Source organism: Anopheles cruzii, chromosome 3 (assembly GCF_943734635.1).
Source record: "Anopheles cruzii chromosome 3, idAnoCruzAS_RS32_06, whole genome shotgun sequence".
NCBI classification, from domain to species: Eukaryota; Metazoa; Arthropoda; class Insecta; order Diptera; family Culicidae; genus Anopheles; species Anopheles cruzii.
In genome coordinates, this window is record NC_069145.1 from 22124390 (window position 1) to 22147744 (window position 23355).

The 23355-nt window shown below is 47.4% G+C and overlaps 1 protein-coding gene across 3 annotated transcripts in view; it reads left to right on the forward strand.

Moving 5' to 3' along the window:
- Positions 1-23355, forward strand: part of LOC128274307 (complexin) — a 159563-nt gene that overhangs the window by 88777 nt on the left and 47431 nt on the right. The window lies entirely within an intron of this gene.

Genomic DNA, 23355 nt, shown 5'->3' on the forward strand with positions numbered 1-23355 from the left:
CAAACAGTGCCGAGCGTACCCAGCCAGCGATTGCTGGCATCAGCTGGGACCGGTCAGGCATTCCAGTTATCGCTTCCATTTACCATAAATTTAATTAAATCCTTGTCCGTCAGATGTGGGCCACCGAGTGGCAAAGTCGCCAGGCGATACGAGTGTTCGTGGACCCGGAGCTCTAATGTCCGCCGATGGCACGCACGTAACGCTCTTAACCCTCGCTTGCGGTATCATTGTCGCACAGCTTACTGCTACAATGGCAATGGCAATGGGAAGACATTATGGAATGTCGTCTTCCAATAGCGCTCTCGGTACGGCGTCGGCTCTCTAAGCGAGCGAAGGCTGTCCATCGAGGGGCTTTGCATGCGGACAGCGGATATATTTGGAAAGCATTTGCGGTAAGTATTTGCTCAGATGTATTTAATCAGCGAACTGGAACGAGATTCCACTCGCCTACCGAGGGCTTAGATGTCCATTGTTTTCGGAAAAACAAATCACTTCTTGAGAAGCGGATGGCCGTCGCGATTGACTGCGGCTTTACGAGTATGTAGGGTCTTCGCTGGTTGAGTAACTTCTCGATACGTGGCTAAGAATTGAAGAAATTAATAATTTCGGAGGACTGATATTGCGACTGTGGAATGTGTGTTCTTTGTTCACATACACATACCATACCGAAATCCAATCTAGTTCCAATCAAATTACCAATCTCGTTCTAATTTTGTACTTCTTTTACAACTACAATCGTGTAATAGTGCTGAAGGACATTTGATTCTTTTTATGGGTGACAATGAATTATAGACCAAACTACTTTGTAACAGAAGTCTTCATCCTAATCACCTACAGCACGCAAATCTGTAGCCCTTTCGTGATAGACCGAATTTAATTACGTGTTTAATCTGCTAATCTACTAAACTACTAACCTTCAAAATGACTACGTTTGCTCGGCGGTACCAGGTACCGTATGGCACGGGAGAAAATTCTCGGGAAAAAGTTTAATGAATGTGTGTTTATGACTGGAGACATTACTGAAAAGGTTAGAACCTCCCACGGGCATGGTATCTGTTCGTGTCGGGCAGTTCTTCCACAATATTGCTCGTTTCCATGTTCTCGGCTGACGATTGGATGATGAAACGAAGGCGCAGGTCACGCTATGCGCGGGCCGCGGTAATAATCTTGTTCTCGCCACGGAAAAAACTCAGCGGAGTATTGGGGGCACTGGTTTCTAGGAGGGGTGGCCGAGATTGGGTTTATGTTTAATAATAAATGATCAACGCCGACTTTCAGAGTTGAAAACAAATGATTTTTTTTCTTAATTCTACGAACAAACATTGAACACAAACTTCAAAAAAAACTTTGAAAAGCAAATAACAAAACATAAACCTATAGTTATTTTAATATTTACACCTTTCACACGTATATTTCATACGAAAGTAACTGTCTAAAAGTTGCACAAGTTCATTGAAAATACTGTTATATGATTGTTGAAAAAATGTTTAAAGCCTTCAGTAAACAAACTCTGTCTAAAAACTTTGATCAAACGTGCACTCAAAATGGTGTAAGAATGTTTTAAAGTCCTTTAACCTGTCGTATGCACGTAAAAATCATTATACAAACGAACAGAGAGGAACAAAATTAAGTAGTTGGGTAATTGAGCTTCACAACACTTACTTACCTCACCGTTAGACAGCAGATACATGGTGGACGTGATGCCGAAAGGCGTCTACTGATTAATGTTCCTGTAGCGAGCTTGTAATATGTTAATCCTTCTAATGCCGCGCACAAAATGCGACGGACAAAAGAACATTCTGTTGCTTCTGTGCACTGTTTGATATGATAGCATTATTATGAAGTTCAAGTCAGCTCCTTTTTTTGGGGAGCAAACTGCCCAAAAATCTCATACCGGCTTGCGCCGGCAGCCTGAAACCGAGGTCCCTGACAGGCGGGTTGACTCGCTCCGGGCATGGGTAATCGTTCCGAGCGAGTGATAATGCAACGGCCAGACACAGCAGACACAGGCGTAGTCGCTACGCCGCTCGCCTTCTTGGATCCTTTGTCCGCTTTCATCTTTTGCCAGTCTCACGGAACCCTCCGTTCGGCGAGTTATAGTTCCTGTGCCCGATCCGGGCGGTTTCCCGGCCCGTTTGGGACCGGGTGAACCGTGAGCTGAGTTTTTAATCAGGCCCTTCGCGATGCTGTGTGTGTGTGTGCGCTTTGCCGTGTTCGCAGCATGTCTGGTAGCATTGAGCGAGCTGAAGAGCAGGAGTACCCTACAGGCCCAACAGCAGCAGAGTAGTAAAGGCCAACCATCGAGCTGGCCACGAGTTAGTGGGCAACAAAGTATGAGCGTAGCGCTAAAATAAAGGCAATGGCAGGCCAGGTTTTCTTGGTAGACGTGCGTCTTCTGAACGTGCCATACGTGCCTCGAGGGGCTCTTACTAACCCCCCCTTGGGTTGGGCCCTTAATGTGCACTGAACGCACTCGACGTTAGGTTCCTTCGTGCGTAGGAATCCCGAGTCCGTCGCCGGGACGCTGCAAGTCATCGCTTCTGGCGCGCCTTTTCCTGGAAGGACCAGAACGTTGCGTGCTGATGAAGGCTGTAGCCGCGATGGAAATGATGAAATGAGCTCAACAGTACGACAGAAAAAAAACCACAAGCTTCCCTCCGCCAGCTTCTGCAGCTCCGTCTGCACGAGACCACGCTTGGAGTGCAGCAGAACCGAGCGGAGCAAAGAACATTTATTTCGTATTAGCAGTGACAGCTAAAGTGGTAGCGCCATAATTTATGTTTATAAAAAGCGATCATCATGATCAACTTTCTGTGGACCGAGGTAAACGAGCGTCCCAACCCGACGCGGAGCTGCCCAACTGCATCCGGCTCGCATGAACCATGCGGCGGCGGTGCATATAGTTGACTTTTATAAATACTTGAAGCACGAGTTGTGAGGATGCGAGAGCCTTCATCCATCTTCCGCCAGTTGATGGGCAGGACGGGGGACGTGAGGCGATGCTAGATTAGGGCAATGACACACACACACACACACACACACCCGCAAGCATCCTGCAACGAGCAATAAACGAGCCATGCAGGTTCGAGGTCTGCGCACGGAGCGTCGCCGGTGTGTCCTTGCTCCGGGTTTTCAATAAACTGCAGGCAATCACTTGCCCACTGCTAACGCTAACATTAGCATCACCGAGTGGAGAGTGAGCGTATCTCGCAGGCCATCTAGTTCCGGCTCCGCACCGAACAAGCGACTAATCCGTATCAACCGGCCACCGACGACGAGCCTGACGATTACTGGGGAATGATTTTAAATTTTGTGCAATTTATCTTTCTATCCGTGCGGCTCGAGGGACGTCGCACACGCACACCACCGGTGCACGCTTGGGTGCATTTTCGGGGACATCAGGGATCGAACTGACCGAAGCCCTCGGAACACCGGTGGCCTCCGGACAGCATCAAAGGCATTCAGCAGACCCCTGGGAAACGGCCTGACGGCAAACGAGACTCGCAGTGCAGTGAGGGAATGATTAATGAGACAGTTGTTGTTTTAATATCTGGGATCTAGTGTCCAGGGTCGGTTTGGTCGGAGCTCTTCAGGCCGTGTTGGGTCCAGCCAGTAGCGAGTTGCTGTTGTACCGTTTCAATTTGTGCCAACGCACCGTGTCCGAGGCGATTCGCAGAAACTGCTTACTTTTATCTTAAAGCGAAGCAAAATGATTCATGACTCCGCCGGAGAGCGTATAAATTATGTTCAGTTCAGAGAGCTCACCAAAGATAATATAAACGGTTTTGGCTCTTTCGAATAGTTGTGCTTCAAATTTCAGTCTATCAGTCTATTCTACATTCTTATCGCTTCGTTCAAAGATTTTTCATTCATTACTATCAGTTTAAAGTAGGTTAAAAAAGTACCAGAAAACTTTACAATATTTCTCAACATAATCGACTTTGAATGTTTTTATTTAGAAAAACGTTAATTGCATACTCTCTTCTGGAATACGAGTTTCAAGAACATCCTTTTTGGATGGCTTAGATGTACCACCGTTGGCCGACTGTTAAAGACCAAACCCTTGTGACGAGTGCCGTGCACCGGTGTGTGCGTGTTCCAATCAGGGTACTATTTGAAAGAGCCTAGAAAAACACCTCTTCTCTCTATCTCTCTATCGCTCTGTATTTTTCTCCCAGTTTAACGCCCACCATGGTTCGGGCTGGGTGAGAAGGGTCCTCCACAGAAGTCAGTACCATCGAGGTCCATTTGCCACCATTTAATCCCACGGTTCGACCCATGAATCACGTCACCAGTCTTCGCCCGGCGGCCACTTGGGCCGTCGGCCCCGAAGCAGTTGGTGCGAACCACACAAGTCACTGTATCCTTTTCAACTACCCGGACGGTCGCTTCCTTTCGGGCGACAAAAGCCGTACGCCATCGGGCTCTGGGTGCGCTGAGCTTCATCCGCTATCCGAGCGGTAGGTAGGTATCCGAACCGGGAGCTCGGGGCACATACACATTGAGACAAAAATAAATACAATCAAGCCGAGTCGGATCCTGATTTCCGAGTGCTAACGATTCGACTTTGCATTTCGACGACCTGTCACACGCCCAGTGCCGCCGGGCGCGCTCAGTCAGCAGAATTCGTGTCGAATTTCTCACACGTAAAATCGAAACGTTGCGTGGCCCACTTCCGCCGTCGGCGCAGCACCCTCCATCCGGTGACGGTCCTTGAACAAACGGCGTAGAGGCCCTATTACGGCTACGGACCTTTTTGTCGGGCGGAGGGCGGTTCGCTCTACATGTGGCGCCGGAAGCACACGACACCATAACACAGTTACAGCGGCGCCGAGCGCCACCCCCGGTCCACGACAAGGGATCCTTTTTCCAGCCCAAAATTAACGAACCACCGACACACGATACGTCGGAAGCGACGTAGTGTCGTTGTCGCAATCGTAATTGAACGCAAAACGTCACTCGTGTGAAAGTGGAACACCGCAAGTCACCGGACGGAACGTGGCCGAGTACTCCGAGGTGGGGCCTAGGGAGTACTCGGCACGTCCGGGCACGGGGCGTCCGGGCATCCCGGGTCCTCCCTGGGAGAGTTGTTCATTTTGCCATTTCGAATGTTTGCGCGAAATTAACTCAACCAACCACAAACAAAAGGTGGCTTCCATCTTTCTTCCGCCCAACTGCGGCCGGGTCCGCGTGTGTACGGGAAACTGTCAAAATGTGTGAGCGTCTGAACGTCGTCGTCGTGACTGACAGCAGGCAGCGGAAAACTCGAAACGTCGACAGCAAACATCGGCAGTATGTAAATAAATCAGTTTGACAACTGAAAACGTCCACTACACGGCGCTGCTGCTGCTGCTGCTGGAGGGGCCACCCCCGGAGTCGTTGATGGGCAAATATTTTACGACTGCCAAATGACGCTGGCCGGGACGGCGAACGAAAAAACGAAACCGATACGAAATCAAATGTTTATCTAAAAGCACGACGGAGAACGGAAGGAACAGCGCGCGTCCATGGGCGGAGCACGCGGCGTGATTGGGAAAGCAAAAAGTCACCGGGAAAGAAAAGGAAACCCCCGCTCCCGGAAAGAGCATCATAAAAGGACAATGATTAAGACGTGCCGCTGGTGAACAGAATCGGTAGCGGGACCGGGTAGCTCCTTTTCCTCACTGCGGGGACTGGAAGCGACGGTTTCGTTTCGGGCTCGTCGTCTTTATTTGCCAGATAGATCAAAGTTATGACGGACAATGGTGAACGCGACCGAGATTGTTTGCCCGTGTCTGACGGCATTTTTGAATGCGAACGACGTCAAATGAGGTCTCGGAGCAAATATTGCAGAACATGTTTCGAATTTGGTTCGTTGCGTAACGTAGACGTAAAGACGTAACATGCCGATTCACTATCGTGAATCGGCAAATTCTAGCGAAAATTTGTCATTTTTTATGACGTCAAAATTTATGATGTTCAAAAATGTCTTAATCATTGCAAAGAGACCCATTGTAACATGTGGCGAAAACTAAAATGGGAACTAAGTAGAATCAAAACTCATATCAACGACGTATCGAAAGTCTGCTGAGCGAAACAAACTTCAGGACGTTGACTGGTAATGCAAGAAAAATAAATAACAAACGTTGCTAGTAAAACTAGTCCTGGACCTTTGTTTGTTTTTAATTATAACTAGCTGATCCCGGCGCGCGTTGCCACGCCTCATTTTTTATGCTCATTTCTCGATTATCCGACGTTTCAACGGACTTCCTGGTGACGTATCCGATCAGCTTCCCTTTGCATTTCCCGTTACTTCTACTTTTCAAACGATCGGGCTTCCCGGTGACGTATTTGTTCAGGTTCCCTTTCCGCCTCCCGTTACTCTGTTCCAAATGATAGGGCTTCCCGGTGATGTATCCGATTGGCTTTCCTTCCCGCTTCCCGTTGGATACATGGCAAAACTCGCACCAGCTAAATTTGACTCAAATTGTTTGAACACTTTTCGAATTTTGCTGCAATTTACCCTAATTTTGTATGGGAGCCACCCTTTGTAAAGTGGCGAAGGGTTTCAAAAATTCACCAGAACATTTCCCCTTCCCAAAAACTCCCACCTGCAGAATTTGGTTCGATTTGTTCGAAAACAACCCGAATTATGCTGAATTTTATGTTACGTTTGTATGGGAGCCCCCTCTCCGGAAGGTGTGAAATGTACTTTTTCTCTATATGATCCTAATTGAAATCTTGAAGGCTGTAGCAGTCCGTTGCTATCTCTCTCTCTCTCTCTCTCTCTCTCTCTCTCTCTCTCTCTCCATCTTTCTCTCTCTCTCTCTTTCTTTCTTTCTCTCTTTCTCTCTCTCCCCCTTCTCTCTGTCTTCCCTCTCTCTCTCTTTCTTTCGCTCTTTCTTTCTCTCCCGCCCTCTCTCCCCCTCTCCCTATCTCTCTTTCTCTCTCTATCTCTCTCTTCCTCTCCCTCTCCCTCTCCCTCTCCCTCTCCCTCTCCCTCTCTTTCTCACCTTCTTTAAAAATTAAACGCAAACTACGCAGTTCCCCCCAACATCAAGATGGATGGAATGAGGGGTGGTGATAGGTGGAAGAAGGAAGGAAAAGGCTTTTAAGTGAAACCAATCGATTTAGAGACCACCAAAACCTAAGAAACGATACCCATATTGCCCTAGGACGTATTTTAAGGATTGGGGTTGTATGGGGACCCCCCCTTCCCCTCGTCCTGCAAGGACCAAATTTTGTCACATGGTTTCTCAGGTGACCAGCAACCATTGTGCAAGTTTTGATGAAATTCGATTCATAACTTGTGGAGTAATTGATGTTTTTAACAGTTAGTTGTATGGGAGGGCAAAGAAAGAGGGGGGTGAGGGGTTTCTAACCTTGACTATTGCACTCCCCGGCCCCAAAAACCCCTGTATACCAAATTTCGAGTCAATCGGTCCAGTAGTTTCGGAGTCTATAAGGAACATACAGACAGAACGGGAATTTTATATATATAGACTAGCTGATCCCGGCGCGCGTTGCCACGCCTCATTTCATCCTCATTTCTCGATTATCCGACGTTTCAAAGGACTTCCTGCTGAGGTATCCGATCAGCTTCCCTTTGCATTTCCCGTTACTTCTACTTTTCAGACGATCGGGCTTCCCGGTGACGTATTTGTTCAGTTTCCCTTTCCTCCTTCCGTTACTCTGTTCCGAATGATAGGGCTTCGCGGTGATGTATCCGATTGGCTTTCCTTCCCGCTTCCCGTTGGATACATGGCGAAACTCGCACCAGCTAAATTTGACTCAAATTGTTTGAACACTTTTCGAATTTTGCTGCAATTTACCCTAATTTTGTATGCGAGCCATCCTTTGTAAAGTGGCGAAGGGTTTCAAAAGTTCACCAGAACATTTCCTCTTCCTAAACTCCCACCTGCAGAATTTGGTTCGATTTGTTCGAAAATAACCCGAATTATGCTGAATTTTATGTTATGTTTGTATGGGAGCCCCTCTCCCGGGAGGTGTGAAATGTACTTTTTCTACTATATGATCCTAATTGAAATCTAGAAGGCTGTAGCAGTCCGTTGCTATCTCTCTCTCTCTCTCTCTCTACCTATCTCTTTCTCTCTCTCTCTCTCTCTCTCTCTCTCTCTCTTTCTTTCTCTCTTTCTCTCCCCCCATCTCTCTCTTCCTCTCTTCCGCACCATTTTCAAAAATAAACGCAAACTATGCAGTTCCCCCCAACATCACATTGCTTCAAGATGGATGGAATGAGGGGTGGTGATAGGTGGAAGAAGGAAGGAAAAGGCTTTTAAGTGAAACCAATCGATTTACAGACCACCAAAACCTAAGAAACGATACCCATATTGCCCTAGGACGTATTTTAAGGATTGGGGTTGTATGGGGACCCCCCCCTTCCCCGCGTCCTGCAAGAACCAAATTTTGTCACATGGTTTCTCAGGTGACCAGCAACCACTGTGCAAGTTTTGATTAAATTCGATCCATAACTTGTGGAGTAATTGATGTTTTTAACAGTTAGTTGTATGGGAGGGCAAAGAAAGAGGGGGGTGAGGGGTTTCTAACCTTGACTATTGCACTCCCCGGCCCCAAAAACCCCTGTATACCAAATTTCGAGTCAATCGGTCCAGTAGTTTCGGAGTTTACTTGAGACATACAGACAGAACTTGAATTTTATATATAAGGCTGGCTAAAAAGTAATCCATTATTTTTGGGTGAGATTCAAAACATTATTTAAGATACTTCCGATGGTCCGATTTACCTCAAATATGTACCGTTTTGTTGGAAAATTTGTTGTCTTTTCAAAGGTAGGCTGGTAATGCCTCTTTTGTAAAAGGCTTAGTCGTTATTGACGAAAAACTGGAGTAATCCATTTTCACAACCCTTTTTTGATCTCAGTTTTTCATCACTCAGGAAATTTTGTAATGCGGGAAAAATGTGTCATTCGCTTAGTGCAAAGTCCGGACTATACGGTGGATGCATTAAAACTTTCCATACAAGCTCCTGGACTTTCTGGCGAGTCACTAAAGACGTGCGTAACATTTCGTGGTTCTGGTGGAACACAAAACCTCTTCTGTTGGCCGATTCTGGTCGGTTCTGGTCAATCACTAGCATCAAACGGTGCAGTAATTGACAGTAGGGATCTGAATTTAGTGTTTGGCTACACGGAAGCAACTCACAATAAACGATTCCTTTCAAGTCCCACCATATACCCAGTCGAACCTTCCTAGCCGTTATTTCTGGTTTGGCCATAGGTTAATCTGCTTTACCACCCTTAGACCACGATTATTTTTACACAGTATTGTCGTATGTATGCCATACCTCGTCCCCAGTATCAATCATTTAAGGAAATGGGTCGATTTTGTTCCGTTAGGCCAAAACTTCGCAAGATGGCAAGTCGACCCATCATGTTATTTTATGTAAATAGGGTGGTACCCAAACATTGAGCTTCTTTGTGAATCCAGCTTTGCGCAAACGACTAAAAACTCTTCGATGATTGATCTTTAGCTCCTGGCCGATGCTCTGATTACTAACATGCCGATCTACTTTGATTATTTCTGTGATTTTATCGACATTTTAGATGACGTGTCTGCCTAGGCTTTAACATAAAATAAAACTGAAACGGGTTAACGAAACCAAAATTTCACCCAGCTAGCTGTTAGAGTATCGGTACCATGAACACCATGCAAAATTTCAGTGGCCTAGCTTGAGTTTTCGCCTTTATCGGACAAAAAATGTAAAATGTACCGAATTTTCTCCGCGTTGACCTCCATTGTTAACACCCTGTAACTCACAAACCAATAGAATAAACAAAGAACAATGAAAGCATTTTTTAAAGTATAAAGTATCAGCTTTAAAACGAGCCTAAATTTGAAACTGTACGATAAATACTTCACAAGATATCGATCACTAAAGGCATCTACCGAAAAAATAATGGATTACTTTTTAGCCAACCTGATATATAGATTATGTGCGGAAGGTTTTCGGAGATTTTTAGTCGACCAGGAATTTAGAAACATTGTCGTACGTCATAAACAAATTCAAGCGTATGGCAGCATTCGAGGTTTTACTTAAATATGTTGCGGAATTCTTATAACTACACCAGATTAAATTGACTACACCAGAGAACAAAAACACGAAGTACGATGAGCACGAAGTTTGCGAGATCGCCTAGTTCAACATGAAGAAAAAAATTAATCTCATGTTATTTAAGAAGTTAGTCTTGTGGAAAATGTCAATCAAAAACATTAAGAAATGTTAGCAACAATGCTAACAACATACCTATTCTGCGTATAACAAGTCAAACTTTCCTAAAAAATAGGAAAACACTAAAAAAAGTAACGAGCATATCAAATGCTGCAAGAATGCTTCAGTGTCCATTAAGCTGTTCATAACGCGTTTCCAAACTTAAAACAAGTCTCCCCGACGCATGCCGGACATGATAATGCATGGTAATGCAAATAATCTCGAACGCGCAGACCCTTACCAATCACCATTTCGAAACGATCGATATCGAACATCGACCAATTTAAAGTTTTATTCCCCCAAATTACCATTCAACCGGTGCTCTCGCTGGCTCGCCAGGGCCACTGGCTGGCCACGAACATATGCTCGGAACATAGCGTGGAAGCTTCCGCTGCTGTACGCCCGGCCCCGGCCCCTGGTCGTTCCGGAGTCGAACCAAGAAGTGGCGCCGCAGGGAGTGATCAACATAGGAGCCCGCCCGGGGAAAGCCATTAGCGCGAGTAAGAAACGTGAACGTTGTTGTTGCTGTGGCTGTTATGGGTTCGGGGCCCGGTGACGCCAACGGCCAACTTAAAACTGCATAACATGCTCCTGCGGGGGGAGGTGTGGTGGCGACGGTGGTCGGCAGGAGCCACGGGCAAACGAGCGACAATCACGACAATATGGCAGCTCATTTTAAAATGTCCTCGCAAACCACTACATAAATATTAATGCACCCACCAGCACAGCACAACACAACATCGCGCTTGATCCCGTGTGTCAGGTGAATGGGGCAATGGTGGCGAGGTCGCCCCCCGGGCTAGCAGCTAGTAGTTGCACACCACGCAGCACACACACACACACACACGCTGCCATTTCAATAATAATGATGGCAAACCCGCCAATCACTTCTGGTTCGAGACCTGCACTCCACTCCATCGACCCGGGCGAGCTCGCCGGCTCGTTCAGCATTCTTCGGAACATAACGCTGAATGTCAACAACGGCAAAACAAACGGGTTGGCGAAGAAGGAAAACACTAGAACCCCGGTCGGGCCGGCTGCCCGTCGGACACCCGTCTCATCATCGCACTATTGGTCTCACAATTGCCGAGCAAATAAAGTGAACCCTTCCAACGGCGGGACCACGGGAACAGGGGGCTCCAGTTTTATTGTTTCAATCGCGCCCACCGCTGTACGTAACGTCTGTATGTGTGCGCAGTTTCTTGTTTTATTTTCCGAGCCCTTCGTAACGCAAGCATTAGCATTTCAAATGACGTGCCAGTTGTAGAATTTATGAGTCCTACGCTGACCGCCATTGGCCAGTGTGGGTCCAGTGCACGCGTGCCTCTGAGTGTGTGTGTGTGTATCCGTCGCATAAAAATGATGCTACAAATGCATTGCCACATAAAGTTGTACCGTTGCGAGTGTTGCCGGCGGACGCGGGGACCCTATGTCCTTCGACGCCGTGTTTCGGTATAAATAAATGTTATCCGTATGTAATGCAAATGTATGGGTGCCATCCTGCTAGGGGCGCTATCGACCGCTGTGATTCGACCCGAAAAGGGCCCCGGGATCGGTGTTACCGTACCAACCGGAAGTCCCGGCCTCGGCGACATCTCTCCTACGAATCCCAACTCCTGCGCCAATTTTTCTGAATGGCAGTCAAATTACGTTGCGTAATTTTGGTGTGGTGTGCTTCTAAGTGAATTATTGTTTCTTTTTTGTCGAGTTTCCCGCTGCCGCTCACGGATCATTGTGTCTACACAAACAGACAGACAGGCAGAGTGGAAGAGAGGGTGTGTGTGTTTGTGTGCCCCAGAAATTGGATCAAAAGTTGTTGAATGCACCAGTAGGTCGCAGAAGGGGGGATCGTTCCACTATTTTGCTTACTTTCGAGGGCGAACATTTATCTTGCACTTTATCGCGTGTACGGGGAAATGGGAAGCCAAGCGTCCGCCGCCCGCGCCCGCTGTGGGCGGTTGGTTGGCTGTAACATCCAAATTTAAATCTAATGGAAATGTTGCGAAATGAATTTACGGTGCGTTTGCATTTCGAATTCGGAAGCACTTTTTCGTGCACCGCTGAGAAAGAGACAGAATTGGGGATGCATTCAAGTTGAACTTTCTCCACTTCAAGCTAATGCACCGTGCGGCGGGGACAGCGTAACACAATCCCATTAAGAGTTGAGCTCGCTTACTTACTCGAGTCACGTGCGGTGGTAGGTTTTGGTAAGCCACAAAATTTAATATTCTCAATGTTTGCCGCAAGGGTTTGCTGTTTACTGACCGAGTTTAAAATGATTTTCTGAATTTAAACAGATTTTGTATGGCACCATTATCTGAAATCTTTTATCATTTTGTGGATCATTTGATAGCTCCATCGAATGTCGTCACTAATTTTGTCGATCAGAAAGTGCAACAGCCGAACTATACGTTGGATGCATCGAAGCTTTTCGGGCAAGCAACATTCTTTTCGGTGTGTTAATTTAATGTCCAATAGTTTAGGAGCTATCAAATTCTAGCCCGACCTTAAGATTAAGCATTAACACACATCATTGCATCTTATGGTGGACTTTCCCTTCCAATCCAACCATATGTGTAGCACCATCTAGGCTTCTATTGAAGCATTAGTTTTGGTTACTATACTTGGTAAAATATGCTCGTGTTCATGAAATTAGCAAACTGACTCTTGAAGTCCTTAAATATTACATTTTACCAAAATGGTTTTCAAACCTTTTCGGTGAGCAAAAAATTTTCATGTAAAATCCAATGGAATGAACACATGAACAAATCTCATGCTCTTGTAACACTTTCTTCCTTTCCCTCACTGTTTGCATTTTGTTGTGCTATCAAGATTGTTTGTGTTTAAACAAGCCATCAAAATCTGGACATTTTTCGGCTTTCCTCGAAACCCTCTTGCTCGACCTCATGTCAGACACACGGGTGGTTCGCGCGTATATCCTTTCGAGCCGTCGGATGCAATCGAGCTGAAACTGAACACTGAGCAGTGCACTTACGAAGTAAGACGTTGGTTCGGCGACGATACTTATCTGCGCTTGGTTTGCATTTCGGTGAGCGTACTCGAAGAGGTTTCAGCTTTTCTGTGCCCATGGACCCTTCGGATTTGGTTTCGAGCGTTCAAATGGGTTGGGTTGCGAAAAAGTAGGGCCCATCGTAACCACTATTTAGTGGCGTCGGTAGCTTTATCCCCGCCTGCATGTAGTTCGGTTCGCAACCGTAGAATATTTGCATGTTTATTTTGCTAGAGGGTGCTGCTTCTCCGAAGAGCCCAACATGGTCGCAAATGTGGTGCGAGTTTTTCGCTCTTACTTGGAGATCGGACCATTTACTTTATTTGCCACTTAACGGTGGCGTGCGAATGAAAAATGTCACCCACCCAAAGTATCAACCAAAATTATTGCTAGCGCTTTCGAAGGCGTTTGAGAAGGCGTCGATAGGGCGGAGCTAGATCAGGGTGCAGGGCGTTACTATCTGGCACAAAATTCTAGCGAATCCATTAAATCCTACCGCTACTACCGTTCTGTGTTCGGTGCTCCGTACGAGTCATAAAACGCTGTAAGCTTCTTGCGCCAAGGGTGCATAGTGGTATTAGCACCGAAAGCTGCTGGAAAAGCGACGTCGAACGAAAAATCACTTCTGCCGCCCGACGACCCGACGGCACTCGAATTTTGTCGGTAATACCCGTCAGGTGGTAAAAGTTGAGCCACCGAAAAACTGTATTTTTCATCATTCCAGTTTGCGTGTCCGTGTTTGGGGCGCGAATTTTATTTTCCACTATCTAACGGTCCCCAATACGATGCTCGGGGATTCTTTTACGACACCAACGGCAAGTGTCTCATGCGCTCCGATTCGAATCCGTTTCGTGTCCGTTTGTTTTTTTTTGTTTTTCTACACTTTTCGCGACCCAATGATGACGGCCACGACGATGCGCTGGGGCTAATCCAAAATATATGAAATCTAAGCTGTGCAATTTATTTCTTTGTGTGACAGCGGAACGGGAAAAGATATATTTATGCTTCTCGACTGACGGTTGAAAGTGGAGCTAAAGATTTCTTTCAACATTTGACACTTTTTCGCCTTCGCCACAGCGTGTATTGAATGCTTTGTAACTCTGACATGTTCTTCGTTACGAAACATTCTTTCAAAACATTCAGCCAAGTCCATCGTTGAACGTGTCTTAACGATGTCTTTGTGCCTTTCTTACATCTCAATGTTTTCAATTTACTTTACATTACCAAAACTGAAGTTCCAAAGTACATTTCCAAAGCTGAAATTAAGCATTTTATACTAAACAGAAGCACCCAGGAGAGTAATAAAACGCCCCTCGACAAGGGCCCAAACAACATTTATGGTTATATAACGTTTTTTGTTAGGTTAAGGTATAAGGTTTTTATAGGGATAAAAAAAACCGTTATAATGAATAGTTTCATACTTCATCATAGCTCATCGTTGTCACGCAGCTGGCCATGGATTCGAACCCGAAACCCGTAAAAGCACATCGTTACAAAAAACAACAGAGTTTTACATTGTCTCTCTGGTGCAGGCCAAACCCGCTCAGACAAAGACCGCAGGCCAAGAAGGCGGTTGTAGCCGGATAAGAATGTTCGACGTCTCTTAGAATGCGGTGGAATAATGATTAGTGGGAACCCGTTCATCATGTACGCAACATAAACTTCAGTGAGATTCACCCAACTTGAATCATTAAATGTTTATGAAATCCTTTCCGATTTTATTCCCGTCCACACAATAACTTGCGTCGGACTTGGGCGCTCTTTGTCAGAGCCCTAGCAGAGCTAAGCAAAACTACCATTAATAACAGCGGCAGCGGGACAACGGTACTTGGGGGGGTGGGCCATAAATAAGACAAATCAAAACCGTTAATGACGCGACCCGTCAATTGTCACCGCCCGCCGACGAGGAGCGGTTCCGTGCGGGCCGCCATCGGGCTCTATGCTGCCGGTCGGTCAATTGAATGGTAATTAATTTTGCCGATTACAAAGCGATGGCCCCATGTTCGGTGCTGTTCATAAATCAGCGCCAATTAGCTCGCAATCCGATACGCAATCCGTGGTCGACCGTATCGGGGTTCTTGGTCCGCCCGCCCAAATCGATCGATCTAGCATGACACTGACAGCGCGCTAGAAGGGCAGCACTTGGCGGCAGCGTCGAGATTGGAGGACAGTTCGATCCGCTGCCAGCGATAGCGTCACAGCGAAGACGATCGATTCTAATGCTTCTAATGGGACTTTGAATGACTACGTTCGCATTCTGTGCTATCCTTTCTCTGGGATAGCGGTGTTGGTGCTAGTTCCGGGAAAATAGACCCGGTCGGTCCGCAGGAGCTGCAGCAGCTACACATCGCACAACGTCCACTTTATTTTCTTTCTCTCGCTGCGTACGCTGAAAGTAGTCACCACTAATTAAGTAACTTTACCACTGACAGCGAATCCTGGGAATCGTTTTTTTTTTTTACACTCCAGAACCCTAACTCGGTCGGCAGGCGCTCCGGGGGGCGCAGTGCAGCGTGTGCGAGGTGGTAAATATGCTGGCCAAAAGTTCACGTCCAAGCGCTCTAGCTATCGCCCCGGTCCTCATCTGTCATGGTACAATTAACTCGCATCCCTTGGCTACGCCTGGTACACTGCATTTAGGACTTTGGGGGTCGTTTTCTCCGACAGAGGCCCATCCCGTTCGAATGCTGCACGGTGTGCGGGGAAGGCTGCTGAGCTGAGCAAAAGGGGCAAATCGCTATGGGCGGATCTTGGACGCCGACTTGGTCCGGTCCCACAAGTACCCGCAGACCGTGCCGAGGCACCCGACTGGTGTCAGGGTAATTGACATTACGAAAAGATCCGGCGACTTGTGCGGCTCCTGGTCTTGGGCCTCGCGTTTTTTTTTTATTTGCCTCCGTTCCGCGTTTGCGTCCCACCGGGAGTATCATGAGACATCCTTTGGCAGATTGATCCCTTCTCGGCTTCGCCCGGTCCGGATTCTGCAGATGTGCGCGCTGCTAATGGAGGAGACTCTCGTTTTATTTTTTTTCCCGCCGTTTCGCTTGCTTCAACCCGGGTTCGCATCGGTCGGTCTTCCGGAGCAGCGCCTTTCTTGCAATCCACAGCGGAGTGTCTGTCGGGTGCAGATTGAACCTCGATTTGATTACACTCCGGGGCCCGGACTGGAGTGGCCACTGCTGGAAGCGTAATTAAATTGTAGCTCCGCGTAAGAAGCTCAAATTGGCTTATAATTAAAAATTATTAAACCTCACTAGTGCGCCCGGACTGAGATTCAGATTGTCAGACGCCAGTCACTGCTGTGCGTCCGGGGACGTCCGGAACCGATAGGCAAGTTCTGTCAACTTGCTGTCAATTCCGCAGTTCACAAAAGAGCGTGGCCAAGATGGTAGTGGCCATTCAATTAACTCCAGATTGAACCCGTGGAAGTAATGTTAAGCAATTGATCGGTTAGTTCTAATTTATCTCTCTATTACGTCTCTTTTTTCAGGTAAGGACCTCGGACGATAACGCAGCAAATGCAGCAGGGCGAAGTGACCGAAGCGACCTGCAGCCGGTTGCAATCAGGCTTGAATTTTCCGAACTCATTTACCACCTCATCCGCTACCTAGCGGGGCTGCGCAAGTAATGGCTTTCGATTAGATACGTTTTTTTCAGTTTCGATTTTGTACATTTTATTCCTCATGTGCTTTTCTGCATCGGCGAGCGTGACTGTCGAGAGGCTGCCATGTGCTTAAATAGGCTTTGCGTAAAATGCAAATTCTCAAACGCCTCGAGCCGCCCATTTGGCATCTAACACACACACACACACACATCCTGTTTGCATTTTACTCTTGCTCAACTAGCCAGTTACAGATCAAAACATTGAATTTATCTCCAGTAGCTTCATAGTGAATGGCTTACAGTCCTAGTATAGATAAGAAGCAACAGTGGTCTGCTTCACTGATTCATGCATTCAACTCGAGCTTATTGCTTCCAAAGATCTTCTTCATCTTAGCTCTGCTTCATTCGAGACACGCAATAGCATCAATTTATAAGCATTTCTGTTTAAACAATCATAAAATTTGCAAATAATTTAAATAATTCATCTTAAAAAGTAAATGGATTGGGGCATTAAACTCAACATCATGCAACTTTTTTTTTCACCATCTTCCAACCAAATCGTCGGCCTTTAAGGTTCAATCCCTTCCAGAACTAATGGCACAGTACCGATCCGATCACTTATGTGGATGTCATTTATCCAACTTTTAGGCGAAATCGTTCCCACTATTTACTTTCCGAGGTCTCTGCAATGCGTTTCGCTTCGAATTTCAGTTATCCTTTCGCTTACCATCCAATTCAGACTTCGGATCAACAGTCAAACGATCGAGGAAATGTTTGTGTATGTAACTCAGAATGGAGCGCGAAATTCTGTGCGATTTCCCAATGTCACAAGTAGACATAAACACATTTGTTTGTTTGTAAACACATAAACACACAACACCATTAAAAAATATCAACTGAACATATTGCTCTGACGTTACGGATCTAATGAGGTTTCAGTGTTGATGGCGCGTGCCACTGTTTACGTTGGCTATGTCCATCGCTTGTCTCAGCTCAACAGTCATCTAGCGAACCATTTAATCAAGATCCTATAAAGTGTGTTTGTATGGTGTCTGTACAATTTGGCACAATGGAGCACTTGAATCCGGGACCCTTTTGCATAACGGTGGATCGGTGCGTACGGTTTTCCGCAATGATCAGTCGTTGCATCGCCACTCTGCTGAGCGAGTTGTGCACCATGCTAAAAGATCGATCTCCTGTCCCGCGGGACGTTCGGTGCGCTACTGTCGACTGACACTGTGTCTGCGTTGCCACTGCGTCGACCAACAGCGACACAAGTCAAGTCGGTAGCTCCCGGAGCGCCCCGGTGGAAACTCATTTGCATTTGCAGATTTTCCAATTTTCTACCTATTCGCTCTTTTATTAATCTTAATTTTTCGCTCCGTCGCTTTTGGCGCCGCGCATTGGCGTCGAGCGGCGGGCGACGCGAAATTGGCGCCACGGTCTCTGGGGCCGATCTGGACAAATTGAGCTGAAAGAAAGTGCCACCCGGTGCCGGCAGACCGGCCGGCCGGCCGAGTGCGGGCTCTTTAATCTATCGTGCCAGGGATTCAGCCTGTGATTGAGTGTCCTTTTCGGGCTGACTGTGGAATGTGGTTTTGTTTTGAAAACTAATTATTTCAACAACCGAGTCTCAACTTGACCCAACAAAACGCCAAGAACGCCAACGAACGACTCGGGACCGCCCCGTAATAACGAACCCCCACGGCACACGGCAATGGCCACACGGATAATCATTAGTGGCAGTGGCAATCGCTTGTCTAGCACAAACTGCACCGCCACCGTGCCCACTACCGTGGCGTGCAGCTTCCTTCCGTGGCCGGGACTATCTATCGCCGCGGCGCAAGACGTGCGGGCGGGCTCAATTACTACAAGAATGGTAAGACCTGGTCCCCCGGGGGCAAATTCTACAACAAAAGGGGCTCTCCGTAGCACAGTAACCCGTGTGCCGGTTTGCAGTAACAGCAACCGGCCACCGCTCGGAGCTCCTGCGATGGGGTCGGTCGAAACAAAAAGGTGACCTCGGGAAAACTAATGAGAGCTGTCCTTCCGGGTTTTCCCCGGCCTGATCCGGCCTGGGGTGAGGCCCTGTGGAGGTGTAGTACGTAGCCTCGCCGTTCCCATTCAACGCCGCACTATCCACGGGTGGAAGTAACTGGCATCATCGAGCGGCAAAACATTGACGACGCTGCGGTCGACCCACAGGCCACAGTAATTGTCTTTACAGCAAGAATCTTGCCGTGACCGAATGCGGGCCCCCCGCATCGAGGTTCCGGGGGGATTGCGGTCCGTAGTTACGTTGCTAATAAGAACGAAATGAAACCACCACCGCACGCCGGCCACCCCGGAGTAATCGATTTTTTATTACGGAACGACTTCGGACGCCTGACATTCGCAACGGGGAACCGATGAGCGTTCCACTGCAGTCTGGCCGGGAGTTCTGCAACTTATGCGGCAATGAATTACCTAATGTGGCCACGTCACGCCCAGGAAGCAGCCCAACCCCCGTTATCAGTAATCGAAAACTTCACGGGTCTTCATTATTCTCTCTCGAGAGAAGCTGAAAAATCCGACACGTTCCGATCGACCTGGTCTCCCTATCAATATTCAGCGAGCCACTACTTTACCCGGACTTCCGCCAGTTGCCATAAAATCGGATCGGGATCAATGAGAGATAAGCCGAATCGGTGTCGATCCTGGGTGCGCTTTCCGGTCGCGATGATGGATGCCACCTGAGCTGAGCGGCTATACCTGGCCAAATAGTGTCTCGGCTGACCAGCTCACCCTCAGAAGCACAGGGGGGAAAAAAACCGCAGAAAATATGGACCGATAATTTATTCAAGAAATGTCACATCCTTCCGGTCCGGTCCGGACACGACAGGGCACACAGCACAAAAAGCACGAATGGCCCCCGCGCCGCGTCCACTCGGCCGACACCGGGCTTCCGGGTGTGCTCGCTGGACTGTCTGGACTTTTTCGCTCCGTTCGCCCTTATCTTCGGGGCCCCGCCGATAATAATGATGATATCGTTCCCGGAGCAAACGCTAGAATGTTGGATCGGATCGCTTCCATCCATCCGTCCGTCCGATATCGGGTATGGAAGTATGCATAATTTTATCGCCCCCGTCAAGCGACGGTCAGGCAGTCCGGGGCGGCAGTCTTCCGGGTGCTTCAAAACAATTTCAATTAATCGCAAGTATTTGAGGCACGACTTCGCCCGGGACATGACATGGCGGCTGGGCCCCCCAGCCCCGTTTTCAACCACAGCTCGGCGGTGACGGTGGCATCGATAATAGTGGCCAAATTGCGCTCCCGGATTGCCGGGCCCGGGGGCGACGACGTTCCTGGCGTACCTGGTCTCGGCCGGGCAGAAGTAGGAAAATTGAGACGTAGCGGTCCCGGAAGCGTGTGGAGCGGGTTCCGAAGAAGTCGGAGCTCATCTCACCACCATCATCATTATTGCCGAGTTAGCGATAATGGGGATTACGGCTGGATGCGGCCGGCTGTGTAGAACGCCAAGTGGTAGGAGTCCAGTGCGAGGGACCCCGACCGACGACGTGGTATGTGAGCGATAATGTGCCGCATGCTTATGCACGGCGGTGCACCCTCCATCCCGGCCCGGAACATTCCAAGGCCGAACGAAGAAATATAAGACGCACAAGCAACCAAGAACAAAACTTCTGGGCCCGCTTCTTGTTGGGGGCATAGTTTAAGAATAATGATACCAATAATGCGCCAACCGACCGACCGACCGGATTGAGGTGTCCTTTTCAGAGCCCCGGAGGGGGGAGCCAGGGCCACCAGAAGTGCAGGGGCGATGGGACACCCCGACTCAAGGTTCTTTTCGTCCCTTTCTGCTGCTGCACATTCTTTTGCCCTCTGCACATTCCGTGCGCTTTGTGATGTTAATGCTCTTGACGTAAGCTTCTTATTGCTTCCCGAGAGTTGCCATCCCGGGCGCTGGGCCCTGGGCCCGGCCACTGGGGTTGTAATTGAAAGCGGTCCCCCTAGCGGTGGGGTTTGGCGCTGGCACGTAAGAGGCACTTACTCTGCCTTGTTCTTATCGACCAACCTGCCAACCTGCCGGCGAAGGCGAGTCGACGAGCAGCAAAGGATTTGCCGCCGCTAATGCTCGCTCGCGGGCCCTGCGATGGCTGGCTGGCGGTACTGGCGGAAAGAGTTACTGCGCGCTGACTTGGGACGACATTAAGCATAATTCACCATAATTCAACTGGCGAGTGTTGGTGGCATTTTTTTTTTTTTCTGCGGTCTCTTCCGGGTTCGGTACTTTACTCCCTTTTCCTAGTGCCGAACCAAATTGACATCTTTGCCAGAGCCGTGGGATTTATAACTTCCTAATGAGGCAAGTGCTTCCTTCGCTGCTCCATTTTTCCGTGTGTCTTTTTCCCGGAACAAAAAAAAATCCGGAACTATAGTCGAACACTCGAAATTCTAAAGTAGATGTCAGACATTTCACCGTCAGGGGACGGTTCTATTCGATCGATTTCCTTGTAAAACGATGCGCTTATACTCATCGCCATGTTGGCTAGTCACAAAAGTACGCAAACTGATGAACGTTGAATTTACAGTAAAACGAGAATTCTCGTGAACACCACCGCTCTGGTTCCATTTCATACTACGGAAAGAAGAGAACGCTTTTCACAAATTATGTCCATTGTTTTGCCAACCGCCGCATGTAGCTCCATAATTTGATGGAATGAAGCAATGAAAACTGCCGACTTCCTTTCACGGACGGTCAGTTCGTTGACTGTTGATGGTTTTATCGGAAATATAAGGTCATCAGTCATAACGTGTGTGTATGTGTGTTGACGTTTTAAAAAATTAGACGCGTCATTCGCTCGATGGTGGGTTGGAAAATGTTTGCATTCACATTTTATTCGCTTGGGTTGATTCAAATAATAAACTGAATGATGGATTGAACCTCATCACACAAAACCGGGTGCTTCTGTTTTAGAAACAATGATGCGCATTCGCTGTTCCAGATAAACGGGTTTTATTTGGTCGCCGTTTACGTCTGGTTTATTCTAGATCACAGTGATGGTATATGTTTATTGATTTGTTCAGTCAACGAATAAAATGTGTCATCTAGTTGGAGTTACATTTGATCCTGGAACAAAACACTGGATGTCCAATTAAATATATGGACCAGTTCTCACAAAAGGACATCATCGAATGTGCTATCATTAAATCGACCTTCAAAAGGGTGAAATGGTTTCGGATCAAGCATTACAAACACGCAATTTTAAATACTCCAATACATATTTTGTGCATATTTGTTCGTTACGTACATGTTCATTAAATAATTCGTTGATGTTAATTGATGATGAGCCATTCATTTTAAGTCGCTTGTTTATAACAATAATCACTTTCTGCCATCCTACTAGAATGTTATTTATCTTCTCTCTGCATCGATCGCCATTAATTGTAACGGTCCGAGCAATCTCATTTTTAAATGCAAATTGAGTCTCCAGCGATGTAAAGGCCGCAACCGCAGATGCCAAACGCCCGGAACAATATTTAAATATTAATCCTAGAAAATATCTCCCCAATAAGTTCAATCTAATGAATATTAGATCAGTTTTGGCGAAATTTATTTCATTATAAAAATGCTCGCTAGAAGAACTTGATGGAAACATTTGGGAAATTTTCTTTTTGATATTTCCGATACAACCATCAACAAATTAGTATGCGTTTCAAGTATATATGTTAATGTCGGATGCTTCAAATTAAGACGTTACCTGGGAAAGGAAACATATGCCAAAAATCGCCTTTTTTGTGAATAATCATCACATGTTACGTGTGGCAATTGGCCTCAAACTTCTAAACAACTAGCCTAACTTTTTCCATCATTATTTTCGTTCCATCATCATCAGAGCAGAATGATTACTCTAAAATATTGTTCTTCAAAAGTATTTTAAAAACCCCTCAGACGTTCGGTTTGGCTAACGACCACGGAAAGTAATCGGTTTCCGGACTATTTAAGTCCTTGATTACGGTCACTACGGTCACCCTCGATGGCCAAAGGTGGCCGGTGCATGGATAGAATCCTGCGCGTGAACCACATTAAAATCCAGCCCACGACGCCGCGACACACCTGGGTGGCGGTGGTGGTCGGTGGAATCGGAACCCAAACTTTATCCCGTTTATGACCCGTCGGTCAATTAAATTACGCTCCATCATTCCAAAAGCCGCCAAGGCGGTTGCCACAGAGCCTCTGCCACGCGTTAATAGCGTTCCGCCACAGCACACACACACACACACACAGCCTTACACAAATCCCGCCCGTCGCCGTCGCCGGACGAGACGCGAATCCTCACGGGAAAACGTGTCACCGAAAGTGTGTCCGTTCATTACCGAATTGCAGCTTCTCGCATATTGTGACGTAGGCCTTCCTAGGATTCCAATCAAATGATCCCCAAGCTCCCCGTTTCTTCGGCGCCCCACCGTTAATACCGGCTTATGACGGGCTCCTTCAGGCGGATCGGCCGATCGGA